This window comes from Hordeum vulgare, chromosome 2H, assembly GCF_904849725.1.
Source record: "Hordeum vulgare subsp. vulgare chromosome 2H, MorexV3_pseudomolecules_assembly, whole genome shotgun sequence".
Taxonomy (NCBI): Eukaryota; Viridiplantae; Streptophyta; class Magnoliopsida; order Poales; family Poaceae; genus Hordeum; species Hordeum vulgare.
In genome coordinates, this window is record NC_058519.1 from 263,683,288 (window position 1) to 263,707,180 (window position 23,893).

General features: G+C 47.3%; 1 pseudogene; it reads right to left on the reverse strand.

Moving 5' to 3' along the window:
* Positions 1-1,949: 1,949 nt before the first annotated feature.
* Positions 1,950-10,730, reverse strand: LOC123429997 (annotated as a pseudogene).
* Between the last annotated feature and the right edge of the window lie 13,163 nt (positions 10,731-23,893).

The following is a 23,893-nucleotide window of genomic DNA, read 5'->3' on the forward strand; positions in this document are numbered from 1 at the left end:
TCATTCCACCCCAATATCTTCGTAGAGCGTTGGTAGACACTATGGGAACACCCGCGGGTGCTTCTTCTTCGGTGTCGTTGTCCACCAGGACAAGAGGTCGGGGAGGGAAGAAGCACAAGGGTACATGATGTGGCCGCGGGAGAGGTAGGTTCACTTCTACGTCATCCTCGTCGCCACCCCCAGCTCATTCACTCGAGCACGGGACTACTAGGGTGGAACCGTTTGAGGTGGAGTCTACGGGGACTCCGGACCACGAGCCTCGGGTCGACGGCCCTTCGGCCCATGATACTCATGTACCAGGGGCTACGTCCTAGGAGACTCCGGTCCGAGAGGCTTCGGCCAACGAGAATGGGGATCCATGGGCTATGTCCCAGGAGACGTTAGGATGGGGTACCTGGCCAGATCCGACTGAGGGTCCGGGTGGCCATGCTGTTGGTGGCGGCGATGAGTCTACTGATAGTGATGGCGAGGTGGTTGAGGGGTTCACCGTGTACCAGCATGGTAGTACATGTCTCCCGCCCATGTTGACGACCCGAGAGCGGAGGCCTGTGATTAGGCTTGATGGGGAGAAGTAAGTGTATTTACTCTTTTTGTACCTTTTGCCTTCACGTTTCTTAAAATATCTAATGAGTTGACATTTTCATACTGCAGGGGTTGGGATCACCCCTGTGGAGTCCGCAAGCCGAACACCTTTCTTTGGTGTGCTTTTCCGGTAAAATTTCCTGGGGTTTGTCACGTTGTCGGGTGAGGTCATCTTCCTCAACTAGGATTTAACTGAGAACACTACAATGTTTCCCATGGCCCACAGGAGGAGATGATCGATGGTGTCCTGTGCCACACGAGGGTCGAGATGGTGATCAATAGCTTTTGGCCAATTTCTTCTTTTACACAATCTAAAATTAACAATATACCTAGTTATTATACTAATCAGTGTTGTCTATTTTGATTGCACACCTTCTACATGTGTGAGGAGGGATACGAGGAGGCGGCGGCCAAGGTTATCGATACCAAGTGCAAACACCTATTACAGAACTTATGCCACAAGGCTCAGCCGCACGCTGTTCGAGACCACTACGCATCGCGTACTATTAAAGAAGGGCAAGTCGTTGTGCTGCGAAAAGTTTCTGATGAATGAGTAGTACATGAAGGTAATTACCTGTTCTTAAGGCCTTGTACTTATTTTCCTTTATTTAAACCATAGGCGTAGTGCTCAAATTTCTCTTTACTAACTTATAGGTGCCCCCGAGATGGTGTGAGGATAAGATGGATTGTTGGGAGCCATTGGTGGATGAGTGGTGCATAGGCCAATGACGAGCCATCCACGACAATGTGAAGGACCGGCGTGCCCAAATGGTTGGTGTGCCACACCATCAAGGCAGCGCCAACTTATTTCAGTTCGAGTGGAACTGGGTATGTGGTTTGCTTCATGATTCATGCAATTCATTCTTCATGCTAGCTTGAGCCCTTTACTAATACTTTGTTCCTCTATTTTAGGCACATCCCACTAACACAGAGGTGACAGAGGTGTACAACCTCTATGCCACACTTCTAAACAAAGGCTGTTAGTGGCGCACCTATTTTGGCTATTAATGGCGCACTATAGGTGCACCACTATTATCACGCCACTACTAATAAATAGTAATGGCGCACGCCTCGTGCGCCACTGTTAATCTACATAACAGTGGCGCACCACCTGGTGCGCCATTACTATTGCAGACACTAATGGCGCAGCTAAAGTGCGCCATTACTAGGCCCAGAAGTGTGCCACTACTATTAATATTAGGAATTTTTTTTTCTTTTCTGATATTTATGAATATTAGTAACTACCAGAGGGAAGGAACGGTAGCATCTCGGCTGTGCTTGGCCTATGATTCTGAACTTCAAACAGAATTCAGACCAAAGAACAAAACGCGACGGTTTCAGAGATGGAAGGAGCAGTGGAATCTAGGTTTTCACACGGCTTAGCATTGACACATCACAGGAAGTAACAACAAGAACAAGATTGCAAGCTGCAATCCATTCCAACTAGATTCAGCACCAACATCGATGTCACGAGAATAGTAATCTAATCTAGAACTCCTGGGACGCAGAGCCGATGTCGCCCTTGGCCTTGCTGGTCTTCTTGGGGAGGAGCGTGTTGTGGATGTTGGGCAGCACCCCGCTAGCAGAAATGGTGACCGAGCCCAGCAGCCAGCTCAGCTCCTCGTCGTTCTGCACGGCAAGCTGGATGTGGCGCGTCACGATCCGATTCTTCTTATTGTCCCGCGCCGCGTTGCCGGCGAGCTCCAGGGTCTGAATTGGAGAGAAACAAGAAACATTGAGATCAAGAAACAGAGGAAGCACGCGCAGGAGAGGCGAACAGAGTTACAAGAGGGGAAGAGATAGACGGGGAGAGGAGGAGGAGCCGGGGTAGGATGCGTACCTCGGCGGCGAGGTACTTGATACGTCTCAAACGTATCTATAATTTTTGATGGTTTCATGATGTTATCTTGTCATCTTTGGATGTTTTATGTACCTTTTACATCTTTTTTGGGACTAACTTATTAATTTAGTGCCAAGTTCCAGTTCCTGTTTTTTCTGTGTTTTTGGCTCTTTTCAGATCTGATTTTGGAACGGAGTCCAAACGGAATAAAATCCCCAAAATAAATTTTTCCCGAATGGAAGAAGATCAGGGGGCTTGAGGGCCAAGCCAGGAGGGCTACAGGGGGCCCACAAGCCCCCTATCCGTCACCAGGGGGCGGCGGCCAACAGGCTTGTGGCCTCCCTAGCGCCCCCCTGACCTAGCTCCTTCGCCTATATATTTCCTAAAATACAGAAAAAAATCAAGGGATCCACGAAAATACTTTTCCACCGCCGCAAGCTTCCGTTTCCGCGAGATCTCATCTGGAGACCCTTCCCGGTGCCCTGCCGGAGGGGACTTTGGAGTTGGAGGGCTTCTACATCAACATCATCGCCCCTCCAATGACTCGTGAGTAGTTCACTTCAAACCTACGGGTCCGTAGTTAGTAGCTAGATGGCTTCTTCTCTCTCTTGGATCTTCAATACAAAGTTCTCCATGATCTTCATGGAGATCTATCCGATGTAATCCTCTTTGGCGGTGTGTTTGTCGAGATCCGATGAATTGTGGCTTTGTGATCAGATTATCTATGATATATATTTGAGTCTTTGCTGATTTCTTATATGCATGATTTGATATCCTTGTAAGTCTCTCCGAGTCTTGGGTTTTGTTTGGCCAACTAGATCTATGATTCTTGCAATGGGAGAAGTGCTTGGTTTTGGGTTCTTACCGTGAGGTGACCTTTCCCAGTGACGGTGGGGGCAGCAAGGCACACATCGTGTAGTTGCCATCTAGGGTAACAAGGTGGGCTTTGTCGTAGATATGAGATTATCCATCTACATCATGTCATCTTGCTTAAGGCGTTACTCTATTCTTTTGGGCTTAATACACTAGATGCATGCTGGATAGCGGTCGACGTGTGGAGTAATAGTAGTAGATGCAGAAAGTATCGGTCTACTTGTTTTGGACGTGATGCCTATAGATATAATCATTGCCATAGATGACGTCACGACTTTGCGCGGTTATATCAATTGCTCGACAGAAATTTGTTCACCCACCGTCTACTTGCTTTCATGAGAGAAGCCACTAGTAAACACTACGGCCCCCGGGTCTATTCACATCTATCGTTTCCACTTTCGCTTTCACTTTGCTTTGTTACTTTGTTGCTTTCAGTTCGCACTTGGCAAACAATCTATAAGGGATTGACAACCCCTTCATAGCGTTGGGAGAAAGCTTTTTGTGTTTGTGCACGCACTTGTGATACTCCTTCACTGGATCGATACCTTGGTTCTCAAACTGAGGGAAATACTTACCACCCCTGCGCTACATCACCCTTTCCGCTTCGAGGGAACACCAATGCAAGGCTCCAAGGCCACGGGGGAAATCCTTTGCATATTTGCCTAGGAAGTCCCTTAAGGCGTAGCTGTAGCAGAAGGACTCCTGGTGTCGTAGCACGTTTCTGGCGCCGTTGGAAGGTATTTTGTTGTAGTAGCAGAAGTATTTCTCGCGCCGTTGCCGGGGAAGGAGAGATCTATCCAAGTTGGTCTCACAAACTCATCTCTTGCATTTACTTTTTTTGCCAGTTGCCTCTCGTTTTCCTCTCCCCCACTTCACTTTTGCCGTTTTCATTTGCCTTTCTCCTTTGCCGGTTTTCTTGCTCGCTTGTGTGCTTGTTTGTTTGTTGAAGTCATCATGGCTAAAAACAACAAACTTTGCGACTTCTCGTATGAAATCAACGCAGCTTTGCTGAATCTTGTTATGAAAGAGCAATTCTCTGGCCTTCCTAGTGAAGATGTCGCATCCCATCTCAATACCCTCATTGAGCTTTGTGATATGCAAAAGAAAAGAGATGTGGATAATGACGTGATTAAGTTGAAACTTTTTTACTTTCTCGTTGCGAGATCGCGCAAAAACTTGGTTTACTTCTTTGCCTAAAAATAGTATCGGTTCTTGGGATAAGTGCAAAGATGCTTACATATCCAAGTATTTTCCGCCGGCTAAGATCATCTCCTTACGTAACGATATCATGAATTTCAAGCAACTTGTTCATGAACACGTTGCACAATCTTGGGAGAGGATGAAGCTTATAATTAGAAATTGTCCCGCTCATGGCTTGAGTTTGTGGATGATTATACAAATCTTTTACGCTGGCTTGAATTTCGCTTCTCGCAATATCTTGGACTCCGCCTCAGGTGGAACGTTCATGGAAATCACGTTAGGAGACGCTACAAAACTCCTAGACAATATCATGACCAACTACTCTAAGTGGCACACTAAAAGGTCGCCTGCTAGCAAAAAGGTACACGCTATAGAAGAAATTAACTCTCTTAGTGCTAAGATGGACGAGTTGATGAATTTGGTTGCTAGTAGAAACGCTACTGTAGATCCTAATGACATGTCACTATCTTCCTTGATTGAGAGTAGCAACGCTAGTTTGGACGTGAATTTTGTTGGTAGGAACAATTTTGGCAACAACAATGCTTTTAGAGGAAACTTTGTTCCTAGGCCTTTTCCTAGTAACTCCTCTAACAATTATGGCAATTCCTACAACAATACTTATGGAAATCACAACAAATTACCCTCTGATTTAGAGAGTAATATCAAAGAGTTCATCAACTCTCAAAAGATTTTCAATGCGTCCATAGAGGAAAAACTACTCAAAATAGACGATTTGGCTAAGAGCGTTGATAGGATGTCTTGTGATATTGATGCTTTGAAAGTTAGATGCGCTCCTCCCAAGGTCAACTTGGATGAAACTTAGAAAGCTATGCGTGTCTCCATGAATGAGAGCAAAGAAAGAAACGCCAAATTCGCGCTAGGCATGAATGGTTTAAAAGGGTTCGTTCTAGTGATGCAAATCACGAAGATCTTAAAATGCTTGGTGTGTCTCCTCTTAAATATTTGTTTTCACGTGTCAAACCTATTTATGAAGGCGCTGGATATGAATCCACTTTGGTTGAAAAACGCCCCAATGATTCGAAGTCTACCCATCTTGATGATAAAGGTGTGGAGAGTGGGGTAGAAGAAATCAAAATTTTGCGTGGTAATGAAACTCCCACTTTGGATTTCAAGGAATTCAATTATGATAATTGCTCCTTGTTTGAATGCATTTCTTCGATGCAATCCATTGCAAACTCTCCACATGCTTATAGCCAAAGCAAAGCCTTTACCGCGCATATCGTAGATGCTATGATGAAATCTCTTGAAGAGAAGCTCTAATTAGAAGTCTCTATACCTAGAAAACTTCAGGATGAGTGGGAACCTACTATCAAAATCAAGATCAAAAACTATGAGTGCAATGCTTTGTGTGATTTGGGTGCTAGTGTTTCCACGATTCCAAAGTCTTTATGTGATATTCTTGGTTTTCATGAGATTGAAGAGTGTTCTCTTAATTTGCATCTTGCCAATTCTACTGTCAAGAAACCCATGGGAAGGATCGATGATGTTCTTATTGTTGCAAATAAGAACTATGTACCCGTGGATTTCATTTTACTTGACATAGATTGCAATCCTTCATGTCCCGTTATTCTTGGTAGACCTTTCCTAAGGACTATTGGTGCTATCATCGATATGAAGGAAGGGAATATTAGATTTCAATTTCCTTTAAAGAAGGGCATGGAGCACTTTCCTAGAATGAAAATAAGATTGCCTTATGAATCTATGATGAGGGCTACTTATGGTTTGAGCACCAAAGATGACTATACGTGATTCCGTCACCTTTTGCCTAGCTAAGGGCGTTAAACAAAAGCGCTTGTTGGGAGGCAACCCAACAAATCTATCCTTTTTATTTCGTTTTTTTTATTTCCACACTTTCATAATTCTGTTATGATTGTGTTTTTTGTGTTTCTTTTTGCGTTTGTGCCAAGCAAAACCGTTATGATTAGTCTTGGGGATGATCGTTTGGTCATGCTGGAAAAGACAGAAACTTTCTGCTCACGAAAAGAATTTTTTTTTTGTAAGAGATTTTGAGTTGATTCTTTTTGCTGCGACTTCTACGCAAATTCTTCAGACTTTCGTAAGTTTTCAGAATTTTTTAATTACCAGAAGTATATGAAATATACATATTGCTACAGACTGGTCTGCTGTTAACAGATTCTGTTTTTGTTGTGTTGGTTGCTTATTTTGATGAAACTATCGATAGTATCGGGGGGTATTAGCCATGGAATATTGAAAATACAGTAACCCAACATCAGCATAAGTAGAATTTAAGTTTTCTACAGTACCTAAGGAAGTGGTGGTTTGCTTTCTTATACCACGAGTTTCTGTTTAAGTTTCGTGTTGTGAAGTTTTCAAGTTTTGGGTGAAGTACTTATGGACAAAGAGATAAAGAGTGGCAAGAGCTCAAGCTTGGGGATTCCCAAGGCACCCCAAGAGATTCAAGGATGTCGTAAAAGCCTAAGCTTGGGGATGCCCGGGAAGGCATCCCGTCTCTCGTCTTCAATCCATCGGTAACGTTACTTGGGGCTATATTTTTATTCACCACATGTTATGTGTTTTAGCTTGGAGCGTCTTGTAGCATAGGAGTCTTTTATTTTTGTTGTGTCAAAATCATACTTGCTGCACACCTAGAGAGATAGACATGCACTCACCGTGATTTTGTCGAGCTTCACTTATATCTTTTGGTAGACAATTCAGCTCACATGTGCTTCACTTATATCTTTTGAGCTAGATACTTTTTCTCTATGTGCTTCACTTATATCTTTTAGAGCAGAGTGGTGCGTGGCTTGGTAGTTGATCTATGCTTTGAAAGTAGTCTCAAAAGGGGTAGTTATCCAAAGGGATACGAAAACTTCCACCTTCATGTGCATTGAATAGTTAGAGAAGTTTGATTCATCTCAATTAGTTTTGAGTTGTGGTTTTGGTAATATTGAAGTTATGCTAGTAAGATGTTGTGGATCTAGAAATACTTGTGTTTTAAGTTAGTGATTCCCATAGCATGCACGTATGGTGAACCTCTATGTGATGAAGTCTGAGCATGATTAGTCTTTTGATTGTCATCCTTTGTGTGGCGGTCGGGATCGCGCGATGGTTTATACCTACCAACCCTTCCCCTAGGAGTATGCGTTGAATGCTTTGTTTCGATTACTAATAAAACTTTTGCAACAAGTATATGAGTTCTTCATGACTAATGTTGAGTCCATGGTTTAGATGCACTTTCACCTTCCACCATCACTATCTTCTTAGTACCGTGCAACTTTCGCCGGTGCACAAAACCCACCATTAGCCCCCCTCAAAACAGCCACCATACCTACCTACTATGGCTTTTTCAAAGTCATTCCGAGATATATTGCCATGCAACTACCACCATGACATATGCCACCACTTCTACATTGCCATTGCATGATCGTAAGATAGCTAGCATGATGTTTCCATTAATGTCTATGCCATGCTAGATCATTGTCACTGTACACTACCGAAGGCATTCCATATAGAGTCATCGTTGCTCTAAGTTTTGAGTTGAAAGTGTGATGATCATCATTGATGGAGCATTGTCCCATGTGAGGAAATAAAAGAGGCCAAAGATGCCCACCAAAAAAAGAGGCCAAAGAGCCCACCAAAAAAAATGAGAGAAAAAGAGAGAAGGGACAATGCTACCACCTTCCCACACTTGTGCATATTAAGCACCATGATCTTCATGATTGAGAGTCTCTCGTTTTGTCACCACCATATAGCTAGTGGGAAATTTTCATTATATAACTTGGCTTGTATATTCCAATGATAGGCTTCCTCAAAATTGCCTTAGGTCTTCGTGAGCAAGCAAGTTGGATGCACACCCACTAGTTTTCTTTAAGAGCTTTCACATACTCTTAGCTCTAGTGCATCATTTATATGGCAATCCCTACTCATTCACATTGATATCTATTGATGAGCATCTCCACAGCTCATTAATATGCCTAGTTAACGTGATCATCTTCTCCTTATTTTGTCTTGCAACCTCCACCACACTCCACACCACTTATAGTGCTAAAACCAAGGCTCACGCTCATGTATTGCATGAGAGTTGAAAAGGTTTGAGAAAGTAAAGGTGTAAAACAATTACTTGGCCAATACAGGGGTTGTGCATGATTTAAACTCGTTGTGCCATGATGATAGAGCATAGCCAGACTATATGCTTTTGTAGGGATAACATTCTTTTGGCCTTGTTATTTTAAAAGTTCATGATTACCTTGCGAGTTTGCTTGAATTATTATTGTTTCCACTTCAATAGCAAACTATTGTTTTGAATCTAATGGATCTGAACATTCACGTCACGTAAGAGGAGTTACAAAGGACATCTATGCTAGGTAGCATGAAAGCATCAAAAATTCATTCTTTATCACTTCCCTACTCGAGGACGAGCAGGAGTTACGCTTGGGGATGCTTGATACGTCTCAAACGTATCTATAACGTTTGATGGTTTCATGCTGTTATCTTGTCATCTTTGGATGTTTTATGTACCTTTTATATCTTTTTTTGGGACTAACTTATTAATTCAGTGCCAAGTGCTAGTTCCAGTTTTTTCTGTGTTTTTGGCTCTTTTCATATCTGATTTTGGAATGTAGTCCAAACGGAATAAAATCCCCGAAATAAATTTTCCCAAACGGAAGAAGATCAAGGGGCTTGAGGGCCAACCCAAGAGGGCTACAGGGGGCCCACAAGCCCCCTATCCGCCACCAGGGGCGGCGGCCAGCAGGCTTGTGGCCTCCCTGGCGCCCCCTGACCCAGCTCCTTCACCTATATATTCCCTAAAATAAAGAAAAAAACTAGGGGATCCACGAAAATACTTTTCCGCTGCCGCAAGCTTCCGTTTCCGCGAGATCTTATCTAGAGACCCTTCCCGATACCCTGCCGGAGGGGACTTTGGAGTTGGAGGGCTTCTACATCAACATCATCGCCCCTCCAATGACTCGTGAGTAGTTCACTTCAGACCTACGGGTCCGTAGTTAGTAGCTAGATGTCTTCTTCTCTCTCTTGGATCTTCAATACAAAGTTCTCCATGATCTTCATGGAGATCTATCCGATGTAATCCTCTTTGGCGGTGTGTTTGTCGAGATCCGATGAATTGTGGCTTTGTGATCAGATTATCTATGATATATATTTGAGTCTTTGCTGATTTCTTATATGCATGATTTGATATCCTTGTAAGTCTCTCCGAGTCTTGGATTTTGTTTGGCCAACTAGATCTATGATTCTTGCAATGGGAGAAGTGCTTGGTTTTGGGTTCTTACCGTGTGGTGACCTTTCCCAGTGACAGTAGGGGCAGCAAGGCACACATCGTGTAGTTGCCATCAAGGGTAACAAGGTGGGCTTTGTCGTAGATATGAGATTGTCCATCTACATCATGTCATCTTGCTTAAGGCGTTACTCTGTTCTTTTGGACTTAATACACTAGATGCATGCTGGATAGCGGTCGACATGTGGAGTAATAGTAGTAGATCCAGAAAGTATCGGTCTACTTGTTTTGGACGTGATGCCTATAGATATAATCATTGCTATAGATGACGTCACGACTTTGCGCGGTTCTATCAATTTCTCGACAGTAATTTGTTCACCCACCGTCTACTAGCTTTCTTGAGAGAAGCCACTAGTAAACACTACGGCCCCCGGGTCTATTCACATCTATCGTTTCCACTTTCACTTTCACTTTTCTTTGTTACTTTGTTGCTTTCAGTTCTCACTTGGCAAACAATCTATAAGGGATTGACAACCACTTCATAGCATTGGGAGCAAGCTTTTTGTGTTTGTGCAGGCACTTGTGATACTCCTTCACTGGATCGATACCTTGGTTCTCAAATTGAGGGAAATACTTACCACCGCTGCGCTACATCACCCTTTCCTCTTCAAGGGAACACCAACGCAAGGCTCCAAGGCCACGGGGGAAATCCTTTGCATATTTTCCTAGGAAGTCCCTTAAGGCGTAGCCGTAGCAGAAGGACTCCTGGTGCCGTAGCACATTTCTAGCGCCGTTGGAAGGTCTTTTGTTGCACTAGCAGTACTCGAGGATGGCGACGAGGTAGACGGGGGCGCCGATGCCTATGCGCTCCGCGTACTTGCCCACCTTGAGTTACCTGGTGACGCGGCCGACGGGGAACTGCAGGCCGGCCTTGCACGACCGGGACATGGACTTGGCGCTGGCGGCGGGCTTCGCCTTGCCCCTCCAGCTGCCGGCGATGGCCATCTTCGGATTCGCGGTGGATGATGGACGCACTGGTGCGGCTGTCGGCGGCGAGATGGATGGGATCTGTGAGAAGGTGGAGGAGGCAGGGTATGCTTTGAGATGCTGGAGCTGTCGGGGGCCGCGCGTGATTAGCTGGGAGGGCAAGGCCATAGATCGATGACGTGGACCGCGGAGGCAAAAACAATTGCTTTTTGCGTGGATCGGTGACGTGGTGGGCAGAGGCTCCTAGTAATGACCCTGGTGTTTAGTTATGAATATTGGTAACCAGGGTTACTAATGGCACACCTGGTGTGTGGTGCGCCATTACTAGTTTTGAAAAAAAAATGAAATAAAAATGTTAGTAGTGGCGCACCGTGGGTATGGTGCGCCATTACCAGTTAAAACTAGTAATGGCGCACTTTCCCCTGGTGCGCCACTTCTAAGTCTGGGAAGGGTGTGGGGCCAGGACAAAACTAGTAATGGCGCACCACACACCAGGTGCGCCATTAGTCATATGGCCATTAATGGCGCACCTATATCTGATGCACCACTGCTATATAGCAGTGGCGCACCACATACATGGTGCGCCATTAATGTCCATATTAGCTATAGTCGTTTTTCTAGTAGTGCCATGGCCCATACTGCCTCCTACAAGAAGGCCAAGGCATTCTGTGAGTTTGACCTCGATCATCCAGAGCAGTTCACCGACATCTCCTCCCACCACAAGCCCGTGAAGACTTTAACCCGAGCCCACAACCTTTGGATCCAGAGCTGGTGATGCTATCTAGTCGCGGGAGACCCCATGGCTTGATAGCCATTGGATATGGGTTGATACATTGTCCTCTCACTCTCCCGGAGATCAAGGCGCGCCAAACAAGCTCCTGTCCTGACATAAGGACTCATCCACGGCGAGTCGATCTCGTCATCGAGGTTAGTTATATGGACTTACAAAACTTTCCTCCATTACATTGTGTGTGTGGTCACCGATGATTACAATGCTAACAAGGAGTGGTGCTGCAGGCTGCTCTTCAGAGAGAGAGAGAGAGAGAGAGAGAGACAGAGATAGAGAGAGCGACAACCCACGTTGCTCTTCACGAGCTTCTGCACTAGAGGGACCGGGTGGTGGCAAAGACGGCTTGGGCTGCGGAGGGGAAGACTGCTCGGTTGTTGGAGGAGGAGAGGGCATGGAATGAGGCGGCTAACCAGGACATGTACGAGCTCCTTGTGGTAAGTTTATTTTTCATATTAGCCAAATCACGCATGTAATATATGTTTCATTAGTAAGTAATATGACTGACTCCTCAAAACCAAATGTGCAGTCTATGTGTGAGAAGACCGGTCAGACCCCTCCGCCGTTGCTAGTCATTTCTGCGGTTGGAACAGTGAGTTTCATTTGAATGGTCATTAGCTACTAGTATTAACATTTGAGTTTCAACAAGATAACGAGACATTGCAAATGATCTTTGGTGCAGAATAACTCCCGAGTCGCATTGCACAACCCTTCTCGAGGGCAACCTTCTCCACGTGAAACCGCCCCGACCAACCCCGGTGATTCACATCCGTGATGACGACGACAGTAAGTTTTCTCTAGTGTTCTACTGAACAAATGCATGCTTAGCTTCATAAATGCTAGTTAGCCCTATTATGCCACATACTTAGCTTATTTCCAAAAAAAGACATACTTAGCTGTTTATCCTCCAAAATGACATAATTAGCTTCTTCAGTTCATTTATGACATAATTAGCTTACTTAGGTAAAAACACGGCATAACTACCTTGGTTAGCTCATAAATGTCATATGCTTAGCTTATTTCCCTCCAAAATGACATATTAAGCTCAAAATAACATAAAAATAAAAATAAAGAATATAAGAGGAAAGAGAAGAAAAAGAAAGAATATAAGAAGAAGAATGAGCATCTTCTTTCTTTCTTCTTATTATTTTCCTTCTCTTTCTTCTTCTTTTTCTCCTCCTTCTTCTTCTTTTATTTCTACTACTACTTCTTCATCTTCTTCTTCATCATCATCATCATCTTCTTCTTCTTCCTCCTCTTCTTCATCTTCTTCATCATCCTCATCATCATCTTCTTCTTCTTCTTTGTCTTCTTCTTCTTCTTCTTCTTCTTGTTCTGAGCTAATTATCCTCCAAAATGACATAATTAGCTTATTTAGTTAATTTATGACATAATTAGCTTAGTTAGGTCAGGAATGGCATAATAACCTTGGTTAGCTCACAAATGTTTTATACTTGGCTCGTTTTCCTCTAAAATAACATAATTTGCTTAGTTAGGTCAGAAATGACATAATAACCTTGGTTAGCTCATAAATGTCATATACTTAGCTTATCTTCCTCCAAAATTACATAATTAGCTTAGTCAAGTCAGAAATGGCATAATAACCTTGGTTAGCTCATAAATGTCATATACTTAGCTTCTTTTCCTCTAAAATGACATAATTAGCTTAGTTAGATTAAAAATGGCATAATAACCTTGGTTAGTTCCTAAATGTCACAAAAATAGCTTATTTTCCTCCAAAATGACATAATTAGCTTAGTTAGGTCAGAAATGACATATTAGCTTAGTTGGGTCAAAAACGGCATAATTAGCTTAGCTTATCTTCTTATTCTTCTTATTATTATTATTCTAGTCTTTTTATTCTTCTAGTATTCTTCTTATTCTTATTCTTATTATTATTATTATAGACTTCTTCTTCTTCTTCTTCTAGTCTTATTCTTCTTCTTCTTCTTCTAGTCTTCTTCTTCTTGTTGTTGTTGTTGTTGTTCTAGTCTTCTTCTTCTTGTTCTTCTTCTTCTTCTAGTTTTCTTCTACTACTACTACTACTACTACTACATCTTCTTCTTCATCTTTTTCTTCTTCTTCTTATTCTTCTTCTTCTTGTAGTCTTCTTCTTCTTTGTCATCTTCTAGTTTTCTTCTTCCTCTAACTTTCTTATTCTCAGTTTGCAGATTTGATTCACTTCATAGAAGTTGGCATTCATGGAAGCTAGCATTGATGGAATGCTACTATTCACTTTATTTTGATTTGTATGGATGAACAGTGTGATGTTTGAAACTATGTGTATGTATGGATGAATAATGTGAAGCTAGACTATTTGTTGTCTTGATCAATGTCGTGGGTATAAGCCTGACAGTAGATGTGTAGGGTACGAAAAGGATGGGCAGAGTCCCAGCTACGGCGAGGTTGTATGAGTTCAGGCCCCTCTACTGTGGAGGTGATAGCCCTACGTCTCAGTGCTCTGGGAGCTTGTTGTCGAGTGGAATATGGAATACAAATGAGTTTCTAACCCCTCTACCAGCGGGGGAGGGTGGCTTATATAGAGTGCGCTGCCCTCCACAACGGTTCCGGTACAGGGGTGGAGTAGTGGCGATTGAATGCGTACGTTACGGGTAACGTACGCCCTAAATGCTAATAAATGCACCTAGAAACGTATGACCGATTCCCTCCACGGGGGTTACGATGTACCGAGTGGTATCCAGTCGGTTAGCTTGATATCCTCCGAATGCTAGTCTCCGACTGGATGACCGAGGACCTGTTACCGACTGGATGATGGGGACTCCTTAATTCAGTCGGAGCTGACTAAGGGCCTTGTCCTTTGTGAGGGGTAGTCCTTGGGTAGGACCTACAGGGCAGGCCTATGACCCTACCCTAGGACTATAACCCCATCATTAGTCCCCGAATGGATTGGGGTTGGAACGAAGAAGCGATGTTTGAAGTTTGGATCCGACTGGAGCGGGCTTGGCTTGGGCGTTGCTTGCCTCAATCCATTTTATCTTTTCTGACCAACGATCCGAGTGGAAGTACTCGCGAAACAGACTGTCGGAAGTCGAGTGCTTCTGCGGCATCTTTTGACGCGACCGGTCAACTGACAGCGGCGGATTTTTCGGGATCTCGAATTTCGGGTTCCGCGCGCTCAAAGGGGATGACGCCATCGCGCTCGAGTAGCGCCTGACGCCTCGATTCTCGCACCTTCAACCTCTCCACTAATATCGCCGCGGTGGGTCGGGGGATAAGGTTTCGGGCCCACCTGCCAGCGACCCAGTCGGAACCCTACTTAAATCTCGGCGGCGAGGGTTCTTCGTTACGCTTGCCGAATCTCTTGCCTTCGCCTGCTCCGTCTCTCTCGCCACCTCCAGCACCTCTACACTCCTCCCTCCTCCTTCCTCCCGTGGGTTCGCAGTTTCCGCCATGACCAAGGGTCAGACCAGCAAGATGGAGGCGAGGAAGAAGAAGGGGAAGGCGGCGGCTCCTGCTCAGCGGCAGCAGCGGCCGCTGCCGGAGGGGTGGATTCAAGGCGACTTCCTCCCCTCCATGGTGACGGAGGGGGATCTGCTGCAGCTGGTTGAGCACGGGATGATCGTGCACAAGTCTTGGAGGTTGCCGGCAGAGAACGAGGTCGAGCCGGCGCCCCTGAAGGGGGAGCGCGTCTTGCAGCTCAACCACGTCTATCAAGGTTTCTCCTTGCCCCCGCATCCTTTCTTCAAGGGCATCATGAATCACTTCGGGGCACAACTTCACCACTTTCCCCCGAACGGCATTGCTCATCTCTCTGCTATTATAGTTCTGTGCGAGTGTTTCATTGGCTGTCCTCCCCATTGGGGGCTGTTCAAGCACATATTTTCTGCTAGATCCCAAACCATCAAACGACTCAGCCAGTCGGATGATAAAACACATCTTCTCCAGCTCTGCGGGGGCTTAGGTTTCCAGAAAAAGAGTCGGAGCAGTTATCCTGCCCTCCAGCTAAGTGAGTCGGTCAGGAACTGGCAATCGACGTGGTTCTACTGCCAGGATATCGCCTGTCCGAATGCTTCGATAGGGCTGCCTCCCTTTAGCTTAGATCGGCCCGCCCCACCTAAGCAGCTCGCGCTCACGAGGGCGGAGAAGAATGACATCCAGCCTCTGGTCAAAGCACTCGTAGATGTCGTAAGGAGGGGGGTCACTGGCATAGACTTGCTGGAGGTCTTCCTCGGTCGTCGTATCCAACTTCTGCATGCTCGCGACCACGCCATGTGGCATTATACGGGTCCCGAGGATTCCACTCGGACCAACGTTGTGGGCGTGACTGAGGAGAAGGTGACCTCGTGGGTGCTCCAGATCATAGGCCCCTGCGAGAATCCCAAAGGATCTCGGCGAGTGAAGCCTTTCTGCGCGGATAATCCTCCTCCGAATCAGGTGAGTGGCACTTGTCGAGTGCTCCTAACTATCTTAATCTTATCGTTTGCTTGAATCTCTGTGTGACGTCTGATGTCGCCGACTGAATTTTATGCAGGAGTGGACCAACAGGTTTTCTCCCGTCTCGAACGGGAACTCGGCCGAGGAGGAGGAAGGCAGCCAGGAAGGCAGCACGGAGAGCGCTGAGTATGTCTCCGACAGCGGGGAGTCGGAGGAAGAGCCTAGCGGGGAAGAGGAGGAAGACGAAGAGCAGGACTCGCCGCCTCCGCAATCAGAGCATCGGACCAAGCGCCGACACAAGCCTGTCGTTCCCTCGGTCCCTCCAGCATCTTCGAGTGCTCCGCCCACTGCCCCGGTGGTCCCGAGTGCTCACAGCACCAAGAGGGTCAGGGATGCTGTCGCTGAGCCTGCGGGTCAGTCTTCCAAGGCGGCCAAACCGAGTGGGTCCAAACCTCGGAAGGCTCTGCCGCGGATGAGGGTTGCCGTCCCCGTCAACTCCACGTAAGTGTATCGATCTTCTAATTTCTTCTGATATCCGAGTGAATTCCTGTTCATTGGTCGAATGGATTTCACTCGACAGAGTCGCTACTTCTGCCACCTCTCTGGTGCGCCAGGAGGATGACCCCATGGACACGGACAACGTCGTCTCGTCCCAGCCAGGTGCGTTGTAGTGACTTCGAGTGTTTTATCCTATCACGTCTCGAATTCTATCTTCGGTCTTGTCCTTCTCTTTTTCTGAGGTTTCGCGACATTCGGTCTGGCAGGGGCGATTTTTGTGGGCAAGGGTGACCAGGAGGGGCCTGAGCCAGCTGCAGAGCCTATCCTTGAGGCCGTCCCGCCAGTTGCTGCTCTCGCCGCCGACGTGTTGCCGACTAAGGTGCTGCCACCGACTGAACCGGCGCTGGTGGTTGAAGAGCCGACTGGAGCGGACCTTGGGATGCCTCAGGAGCTTCTGACGATGCCAGGCTCGTCGAATGTTGAGTTCAACATCTAGCGTCTCCCGGAGGAGCAGGTGGGAGCGGCCAAAGGAGCCATGGTGCAGGCGGAGCTGATGGCTGGAGAAGCCAAGAAGGCCTACGACTCTGTCGCATCGTTGTACCAGCGGAGCTTGGAGCTGCGGGATGATATCCGAGTAAGTGGGCTAGTAAGTATTTACTTTTCTCTTGAAACCCACTGGGTGTTTTTGGATAGCATCTGTTGTTTGCAATGGGTTCACTCTGAGTGAACCCAGTGGGTGTAGTCCCCGAGACTTCTGTCGAGTGCTTGCACCTGCAGTTGTCTTTATACATATTGTCTTTGCTTTGGTCAATTCTGTAAATAAAATGACCGACTGCGAGCAGTTGTGGCACTCGGAGTGCACTTACTGTAAGAGTCCCCGAGAGTAATTTGTACTCAGGTCGGGTAGTATTGGCCTCGTAGGCGTAGGTGGTAACATGCATCTCAATAGGGCGGGCCTGCTTGAGTTGCATGCCAGTGGGGTCACTCTTAGTGAACCCACTGGGTGTAGTCCCCGAGACTGTTGTCGACTGCTTGCGTCGGCAGGGGTCTGAAGAACTTAGACTTTTATTGCTGAATTATCTGATTGTCTCTTGGTGCTGGCTGGCAGAAAACTTGTGAAATGGGAACAGCCTATGAGACTCTCAGGGTGGAGAAGAATCAGTTAGCTGGTGAGCTTGATGCGGCGCTGCTTGCAATGGCTGGCATGAAGGATGCTCTGGCGGGACGAGAGAAGTCATTGGAGCAGGCTCGTGAAGCGAACTAGGTGTTGACTGAGGAAGTTGAAAAGATGGGGAAACAAAGGACTGCTCTGATGGGACAAATGGACGTGCTGAACAAACGGTGCAGAGCACAGGATAAATACGTCAGCGACTGGGCTCGGCAGATGATGACGCGTCTGGCTGGTAAATCCTGCTTTTTCCAAGTGGTTGTGTTATGCACGTCACACTTGGCGCTTATTGTTTGCTTGTCCTGTTGTCGCAGATTTTTGCTTTGAAGCTGAAGCTGAAGCAGCTGATGTGGAGCGGTCGATTCTCAAGAGCGTTCCACTCGGCGAGGACGTCAATCGGGATCTGCTCCATGCGAACATCCGCGTGGGCAGAGTTGGTCCTTTCATCGGTCGACTGAGAGAAGTCGTCGGCCGAATCGACAACGAGCTTTGGCCAGAAGATGAGTCGCGGCAGGAGATGGAGAACCTGATGGCTCGACTGGAGGAGATTCCGAACCGAGTGCAGTCGTGGAAGAAATCTGCAGCTCATTGTGGTGCAGATGTTGCTCTGTCCCTGGTCCGAGTCCGTTGCAAGGAGGTGCGCGAGGAAAAGCTGAAGAAATTGAAGGTGGCCAACACGAAGAAACTTTGATTCGAAGACTTCATCGAAACCTTCCTTGAAAGTGCCACCCGCATCGCCGACGGTATTGACCTAGACACGTTCGTAGAGCCCTCCAGTCCTGGCGCCGATCCAAACGACGCGTAAAAAACATTATCCTCGGTATGCCGAGTGTCGCTGTGTAAGAAACTTTGGCCACTGTTGTTGGCCGTTACATTCTCGTTTCGGTGTGGGTAAGCTTGATCCACACCGAGGCACTATCTTTGGTTGAACTCTGAATCGAATCTTTTGCTCTTCTGTTGCAATTTTGACTCGAGTTTTTGTTTGGCGTTTCTTGGTGAAGCCAAAGGCAAGCATTCGGAACATGTCAGTTGTCTTGACATCTGCGTGAGTCTCAATGAGTGTCTGCAACTCATGAAGTTGTCAGTTGATTACCCGAGTGTACCTGTAGGATACAGTCGAAGGCATGTGGGTGCTTAGGCGATTCTGCATCGCATCTAAGTCCCCGAGTGTGGTGTTAATTGCACACCCGAACAAAGTTAATACTTAGGCAATTCGTGATCGCGGCTAAGTCCCCGAGTATGACGGTAAGCGCACACTCGGAGAAAGTTAATACTTAGGCGATTCTGGATCGCATCTAAGCCTTCGAGTGCGACGTTAAGTGCACACTCGGAGAAAGTTAGTACTTAGGCGATTCTGGATCGCATCTAAGCCTCCGAGTGCGACGTTAAGTGCACACTCGGAGAAAGTTAATACTTAGGCGATTCTGGATCGCAGCTAAGCCCCCCCGAGTGTGACGTTTAGTGCACACTCGGAGAAATGTATTACTTAGGTGATTCTTGATCACAGCTAAGTCCCCGAGTGCGACGTTTAGTGCACACTCGGAGGAAGTTAGAACTTAAGCGATTCTGGATCGCAGCTAAGTCCCTAGTGTGACGTTTAGTGCACACTCGGAGTAATGTATTACTTAGGTGATTCTTGATCACAGCTAAGTCCCCGAGTGCTACGTTTAGTGCACACTCGGAGGAAGTTAGAACTTAGGCGATTCTGGATCGTAGCTAAGTCCCCAAGTGTGACGTTTAGTGCACACTCGGAGTAATGTATTACTTAGGTGATTCTTGATCACAGCTAAGTCCCCGAGTGCGACGTTTAGTGCACACTCGGAGGAAGTTAGAACTTAGGCGATTCTGGATCGCAGCTAAGTCCCCGAGTGTGACGTTTAGTGCACACTCGGAGAAATGTATTACTTAGGTGATTCTTGATCACAGCTAAGTCCCCGAGTGCGACGTTTAGTGCACACTCAGGTGATTTTTCTTTGAGACCGAAGTCTGCGACCGCGGAAGAACTTTGAACCTGCAAAAACTCAGTCTGCTTTATATTATTTCACCGATACTTGTTCTTTACATTGCTTCAGTCGACGGTCACGTGTAGAAGCGCTTCAGGAGATCTTCGTTCCATGCTCGCGGCTCGTCTGTCTCCTTGTTGACATTGTAGAGTCTGTATGCTCCATTGTTCAGCACCTTTGAGATGATGAAGGGTCCTTCCCAGGCAGGAGCCAACTTGCGAGGTCTTTGCTGATCCACTCGGAGCACCAGGTCGCCTGCTTGGAACGTACGACTCCTGACGTGTCGCGTGTGAAAACGCCGCAGATCTTGTTGATAAATGGTCGAGCGAGTCAGTGCCATCTCGCGCTCCTCCTCTAGAAGGTCCACTCCGTCTTGCCTTTCTTGTTCTGCTTCAGCTTCGGAGAAGAGTTCGACTCGTGGAGCATTGTGAAGTAAGTCACTCGGAAGGACTGCTTCCGCTCCGTAGAAGAGGAAGAACGGTGATCGCCCTGTAGATCTGTTCGGGGTTGTGCGAAGACCCCAAAGTACTGAAGGTAACTCGGTGACCCATGCGCGAGCGGCGTGTCCCACCTTTCGCAGGAGTCGGGGCTTCAAACCTTGAAGAATAAGCCCATTCGCTCGCTCTGCTTGTCCATTGGATTGGGGATGTGCTACGGAAGCAAAATCCACTCGGATACCTTGGCTTGCACAGAAACCCTTAAATCTGTCCGAGTCAAAGTTTGTCCCATTGTCCGTGATTATGCTGTGAGGTATGCCGAATCTGGAGATGATGTCCCTGATAAATTGACGGCTGTTGAAGCGTCGAGTTTCTTGATGGGCTTGGCTTCGATCCATTTCGTGAACTTGTCGACTGCCACCAACAGATGTGTGTATCCCCCTTGACCTGTCTTGAATGGTCCGACTGTATCTAATCCCCAAACTGCAAACGGCCATACAAGAGGGATTGTCTTCAACGCAGATGTCGGCTTGTGGGACTTGTTGGAGTAGAACTGACAGCCCTCACATCGGTCGACCATATCTTTAGCCATCTCGTTTGCCTGCAGCCAGAAAAAACCAGCCCTGAATGCCTTGGCGACGATTGCTCTTGAAGAGGCGTGATGACCGCAGGTCCCCGAGTGAATATCTTCTAGGATTAGCTGCCCCTCCTCTGGGGAAATGCATCGTTGGAGAACGCCTGAAACGCTCTCCTTGTACAATTGGCCATCAATGACAGTGAATGACTTCGACCTGCGGACTATCTGCCTGGCCTGGACTTCGTCTTCTCGTAGTTCCTGTCTCAGGATATATGCAATGATCGGCACAGTACAATCGGGGATGACAGTAAGAATCTCCATGACCAGATCAACCACAGCAGGTACATCGACTTCAGCCGGATCTATTGAACTCTTTGGTTGTACTTGTTGTTCTATAAAAGGATCTTCTTTGACTGAAGGGAGGTGAAGGTGCTCGAGGCAGACGTCACTCGGGACTGGTCTCCCAGTGGATCCGAGTTTTGCCAACTCATCCGCTGCTTGGTTCTTCAGTCTTGGAACATGGTGAAGTTCTAGACCTTCAAACTTTTTCTCAAGCTTCCTCACTGCATTGCAGTACGTAGTCATGGTGGGGTTCCTGACGTCCCACTCTTTCATCACTTGATTGACCACCAAATCCGAATCGCCGTAGACCATCACGTGACGGACGTCGAGTGAGATGGCCATACGCAACCCGTAGAGGAGAGCTTCATACTCTGCCTCGTTGTTGGAGGAATCGAAGTGTATCTGTAGCACGTACTTGAGCTTGTCACCCTTTGACGATATGATCACAACGCCAGCGCCGGAGCCATTCAACATCTTGGACCCATCGAAGAACATTGTCCAATGGGCCGAGTAGATGTGGGTCGGTTGCTGTTGTTCTGCCCATTCTGCTATGAAGTCAGTCAGAGCTTGAGACTTAATAGCTTTCTTGGCCTCGAACTTGATATCACAGTACAGCATCTCCATCGCCCACTTTGCCACTCGGCCTGACGCGTCTCGATTGTGGAGAATTTCCGACAATAAAGCATCAGAAACGACAGACACCGAGTGGTCTTGGAAATAATGGGCCACCTTCTTCGCAGTCATGTAAATCCCGTCGATAAGTTTTTGATAGTGGGGATACCTCTGCTTGGAAGGAGTCAGGACCTCGGAGACGTAGTACACTGGCCGCTGAACTTTGTATGATTTGCCTTCTTCTTCTCGTTCGAATGTAAGAACAGTACTGACGACTTGATTTGTAGCCGCGATATACGGAAGAAGGGGCTCTTTACTGAGCGGAGCAGTAAGAACCGGCTGGGTGGAAAGTAGGACTTTGAGGTCGTCGAATGCGACTTGGGCTTCGTCTGTCCACTCGAAGGTATCTGATTTCTTCATGAGCCGGTACAGAGGAAGCGCTTTCTCGCCGAGTCGACTGATGAACTTGCTCAAAGCCGATAGGCAACCTGTGAGCCGTTGAACATCGTGTATTCTGACCGGCCACTCCATTCGGACGATGGTCCCGATCTTTTCAGGGTTGACATCGATCCCTCGTTCGGAAACGAAGAAATCGAGTAACTTTCTGCTGGGAATGCCGAATGAACATTTGGCGGGGTTGACCTTGATATCGTACCTACGAAGGTTGGCAAATGTTTCTGCCAAGTCAGCCAGCAGGTCGGAACCTTTGCGTGACTTGAATACGATATCATCCATATACGCCTCCACATTCCGACCGATCTGGTCAAGGAGACATTTTTGGATCATGCGCATAAAGGTAGCTCCTGCATTCTTCAAACCGAATGGCATAGTGATGTAGCAGAAGCACCCGAATGGGGTGATGAAGGCTGTTTTTAACTCATCGGTACCATACAGACGGATCTGATGATAACCCGAGTAGGCATCAAGAAATGACAAATGCTCGCAACCCGCGGTCGAATCGACAATTTGATCTATGCGGGGGAGCGGAAAATGGTCTTTTGGGCAGACCTTATTGAGATGCTTGAACTTGATGCACATTCGGAGCGACTTGTCCTTCTTGGGCACCATGACAACATTGGCGAGCCACTCGGAGTGGTGAACCTCGCGAATGAAGTTGGCCGCCAACAGCTTGGCCACCTCTTCCCCGATTGCCTTCCTCTTGTGCACGGCGGACCTGCGTAGGCGTTCTCGGACAGGCCGAGCAGTGGAATCCACGTGCAGTCGGTGCTCAGCCAACTCCCTAGGTACACCTGGCATGTCAGAGGGCTTCCATGCGAAGATGTCCCAATTCTCACGGAGGAATTGGGTGAGCTCGGCTTCCTATTTAGGATCGAGGGTGGTGGAGATGTTCGTCGGGGCAGCGGTGGCGTCCGTCGGGTGGATGCTGACTTTCTTCGTTTCTCCCGCCGACTGAAATGCAGACTCTGAAGCGGGATTCTTCGAGTGCATCAGGTCGGCGGGGTTGACTGTTTTCTTGTACTCGTCAAGCTCGAGGACGACCATCTGCTGGTCGGCGATTCTTGATCCCTGCTGCAGACACTCTTCGGCCCGCTGCCGATTGCCTGTGATGGTGATCACACCCTTCGGACCTGGCATCTTTAGCTTCAGGTATACGTAACATGGACGGGCCATGAAACATGCATACGCTGGGCGGCCCAGAATTGCGTGATAAGCGCTCTGGAAGTCGACCACTTTGAACGTCAGCTTTTCCTTGCGGAAGTTCTTGTCGGAGTCGAAAACGACGTGCAACGCGATCTGGCCAAGTGACTTAGCCTTCTGTCCAGGGACGACTCCATGGAACTGCATGCTGCTCTCCCTGAGTTTGGACATCGGGATGCCCATCCCCTTGAGTGTGTCGGCGTACATGATGTTCAAGCCGCTGCCGCCATCCATGAGGACTTTGCGCAGTCGGACTCCTTCGACCACCGGGTCGACGACCAAAGCCTGTCTCCCCGGGGTGGGTACATGTGCTGGATGATCCGACTGGTCAAAGGTGATCGCAGTCTGAGACCATTTGAGGAACTTGGGGCTGGCAGGGGTGGCCATGTTCACCTCTCTGCTCACCAGCTTGAGTCGACTCTTTCTCTCGACGTCAGCAAAAATCATCAGGGTTGCATGGACTTGGGGGAACGGATCCTCCTTATCCTCCTCATCCTGTTCATGGTCCTTCTCACTCGGTTGCCCTTCGCTGAACCCCTGGATCAGGAGGCGACACTACCGAGTGGCATGCTTCGCATATATGGGGTTGCCCTCTTCGTCCATCTTCGTATGAACCGGACATGGCTGGTCCAGGATGGGGTTATTGAACTGCTTCTTCTTGGGGGTGAACTGAGCCTTCCCTTTGCCCTTGAACTTGGCATTCGTTACGGCTGCAGCT